The sequence below is a fragment of the Populus euphratica genome, unplaced genomic scaffold (assembly GCF_000495115.2).
Source record: "Populus euphratica unplaced genomic scaffold, PopEup_1.0 scaffold204.1, whole genome shotgun sequence".
Classification (NCBI taxonomy): domain Eukaryota; kingdom Viridiplantae; phylum Streptophyta; class Magnoliopsida; order Malpighiales; family Salicaceae; genus Populus; species Populus euphratica.
In genome coordinates, this window is record NW_011500087.1 from 61,281 (window position 1) to 65,191 (window position 3,911).

Sequence of the window (3,911 nt, forward strand, 5' to 3'; positions counted from 1 at the left end):
TCTCGATAAAAAAAAAAAAAAACACAACCAATGAACCAGTTAACAATAAAACCACCAAACCACGGCATTGCAGTCAACAACGAAACGATCCAGCTGCCAGGAGCCAAAAAAAAAAACAGAAAAGCGAAAAATCCTACAGACTCAAGCGATCACGACAATCAACGCAACCGTCCAGGACCACGCCGCTAGTAACTCCACCAGCGGTGGAAGGCGCGCGAAAACAAAAGCGAAAGCAAAAGAAGGCAGAAAGACTAGATAGCGGCGAGAAAAACCGCCCTCATCAACGCGCAGAGGAGGTGGAGTTGGCCCCGGTCCGACACTCAACGCACCGAAACGCCATGGGTTTGACATATCTGCGATCGATTAACAAAGAGTTTGGCTGTGAGTAGCCTGTGACTGCTGCGGCGAGTGATTTTTTCATGGACGACTTTCTCTCGTTAAAACTTAAAAGGAGACGGTAATGAAATAGAAGATCCAAAAGCGGGCCCCAACAGGTAAGAAAATTACCAGTGAGTCCAAATTGATTTATTACAGTGGCAGCGCAATTAATTGATAATAATAAAAAACCCACTCCAAGTAAAGTACAAAAAATAATAATAATAAGGGTAAAAACCCAAAATTCCTTGTCTGCTTTGACGACTTTAATTGAAGATAGTAGTTTAACTACAACACAAAATTCACGCCGTCATTTATTTATATATAAAGCACAAATTAAAATTGATTTGTCGAGGCGCCCGAGTACTTCATGGATTGCTACCTTGATGAATCTGCATTTAATACGAAAACATTAATATTGGAAAATTAAAAGAATCTCATTTGTATGAATCTTAATCAGCTTCATCTTCTTATTACATGGTATGATACCTACTTATTTTCCATTCTGGACGCTCCTTTCTCCCATCTCAACAATATTGATCATCTGAACCTTCCCGGGGTTGACCTCCTCGAGGCAGTTTCGGCGCTTGAAGAATACATAAACGACGATAGCAAGGAGCATGATGAGGACACCAGCAAGTCCTCCTTTAGCAGCTGAGGAGTAGCCTTCTGTAGCCGAGTCTTGTGCAGGGGGGCTTAGGATGTAACCATCCATAGCTTGAAATTAACTACAAAAAGGAATGATTAATTAGAGGAAAATAAAACTAGTAATGTCTAAAGTGAGATTAGAAAGAGATCGCATTGATAACATTACCAAATTTGAGGAGGAATTAAACACAGGAGGAGACAAGTTAGCAGAGCAAGAGTGGATGCTTAATTTTGTGAATAAGGAGAAAGTTTGTGTGCTCTTAAATAGAACTGGTCGTGAAATGATGCCTCTTGGTGAAGTTTCTTGGTCATGCACTGATGCCTTGGTGTTCTTGGTGAATAAAGCGATTCCTTGGTGTTTCCGTGCATTGACCATGCTAGTCTAACAGCAGTACTTTGACTTTTCTTCTAAAAGAGAGCGCATAAAATTTTTTTTATCTTAAGGCATAATTTCCTCCCTCTCCGAGATAATTACCCAATAAATTTTTTATTTTATTTTTAATTTCCTCCCTCTATTTGCATCACAAATCCTAGAAGAAGAGAAGAGGAGGAAAAGGAAAGCCGAAGAAACAAGACCAGCACCTATTAACGCGCCAACCCCTTACAAAGAATATTAATATTTTACCAATTTATGAGCAGCATTCCATGTTTTAATTTAAGGCATAGATAACGAATTTAATTTAAGGAGGCCTTTTCAGATGGCTTTTACGTGCGCCTGTTTTGAGCCGTTTCGGATGGTTGAGCATGCATAATGGTTTGAGCATCTGAAAGTTTGTCTCTTCCTCGCTGCTCTGCTTTCTATTTTGATTTGCTCGAACAGGAAGCTCGGAAATATAGTTATTATTTTATGTTACGAGCAGCAAGTTGAAAATCCCATAAACTAGCATATGTCAACATAGGGGAAAAAAAATATTTGCAGAATAAATAAAATGAAAGAAAGAAGTAAATAAACTTGTGTTTTGATGGGTAAATTCATTAGACGTGTAAATTGTACAGCTGAGTTCGATAGATCAAACTTGTAAATTGAATAATAAATTCTATTATGATTAATAATTAATTTTTTAAAATTATTATTTGTTTAACTATATGATAACAAGAATAAATAATTATAAAATTAAGCATCAAACAAATACTAAAACTATTTTTTAAAACTATAATAACTTGATAAAAAGTAAAATGAAATAAATTATAAAATTTATTTTTTAATTGATATAATATTGAATGATAAAATTAGAAAAACAAGAAAAAAATGTTAAACTCGCTAAACCTGTCAGTAGGCCCGTGGATTTTCTAATATTTAATAATATATTTTTTTTAAAAAATATTTTGTGATAATATTATAAAAAGAACATAATTTTAAAGGACAAAACTAGACAAGATAAAATGGAACGATCTTAAAAAACACTTAGGTCACCCAACCAAATCTGCTACCTAAATCATGAGATGTGCATATTAAAAGAAAATAATGAGCATTTTTTGTTAGTAGTTAAATTATAAGCAATTAGGAGTGATTATTTTCAGTTCAGTGTGATTTTTATCTATAAAAAAAACCAAATCAAATTAAAAAAACAAAATCAGTTCAAACCAATTGGTTTTTGTTCGGTTTGAATATCTTAGAACAAAAACTGAAACCCATCTGAACAGTTTCAATTCAGTTCAATTCCATTATTTTATATTAAAAACTAAAAGCTATATTGTTTTTTAGGGTTTTTTTTCCTGCAATTTCCACTGTGTTTGGTTTCGGTTTGGCTTGGTTTTTTTAGTATGAATTTTTTTTTTTGTTTTCTGTTTGGTTCAGTTTTTTAATTTCAGGCTTATGGAACTAAAACCAAACCAAATCAGTTAAGTTTTTAAATATTCTAATCAATTTTTTTCATGGTTTGTTTTTTTTTTTGTTATTTTTTCTCTAGTTTTCTCGGTTTAATTAGTTTTTTGATTTTTTTGCTTATCTCTATAAGCAACCCATATGGAAACCACCATTTTAAAACTCAAGTTTACCTATTGGTTGACCATCGACGAGGCTTAGAGTGGGTTGGATTTGAAAAGAAATTTGAGGAGAATTGACTCGATGTGAGACGATCAAAAACATGAGTTGACCTATGACTCAATCAACACATGGCAAACTGGGTCAAAACTCGTTAACTACTTTCCTTCATTTTATTTTATTTTTAAAATTATGTTATTTTTATGTTTTTAAAAAAATATAAAAATTTAATTGACTTGGGTTAACTCAAATCAATCCATGTGACCTGTGACAGGTACTCACTACAAGATTTTACAGTTTTACTGACGGGCTGAATCCTTCGGTATGAGATTCAGACTTCGTCGCTAATTTTTTTACCAGCTAAATCACTGACAAAAAGTGTCCATCTGCATGTGATTAGTACTTAAAAGTGTATTTTTTATCAAGGTTTTATATCATCATTTTGCACTTGAAGTATCAATAACTCCTTAACTAAAACATGTTTTATAATAATATATCTAATAATATAAGATACCTTTAATTTATGATAAATATTTATTTTAAATGCAGGCCTATTACATAAATAAAAGGATTGATTGATGACTTTAAGAACTGAAATTGAAAGGACAAAGAGATGACTAAACTGCTAAAAGAAATGCCGGTGCAATCCAAACCGGAATACTGTTTGGTAATTGGATCATATCAGGAGTTGTAAATCTCAGATTTAGGTCTAAATTATATGAATGAAAAGGTAAGGCATAGACCTACAACTTTTATATGAAACTCAATACATATAGACCTACAACTTTTATATGAAGCCCAATACATAAAAAGGTCATTTTTAAGTTCAAATTATAACAACAATAAAGAAGTCTGAATCTGTCCTCCAACCTGAGCATTATTCAGTGTTTGACCCATATCTGGA

At 33.0% G+C, this 3,911-nt stretch overlaps 2 long non-coding RNA genes across 2 annotated transcripts in view; one reads left to right on the forward strand and one right to left on the reverse strand.

Annotated features, from left to right (window-relative positions):
• LOC105108999 (uncharacterized) overlaps nucleotides 1-3,911 on the forward strand; it is an 18,791-nt gene that overhangs the window by 346 nt on the left and 14,534 nt on the right. The gene's annotated exons all lie outside the window — the stretch shown is intronic.
• On the reverse strand, nucleotides 574-1,288 carry LOC105108998 (uncharacterized). The gene is made up of 3 exons (XR_839155.1): nucleotides 1,190-1,288; nucleotides 869-1,103; nucleotides 574-767 (listed from the first exon to the last, which is right to left on the reverse strand). It is a non-coding gene; the product is annotated as an uncharacterized LOC105108998 (long non-coding RNA).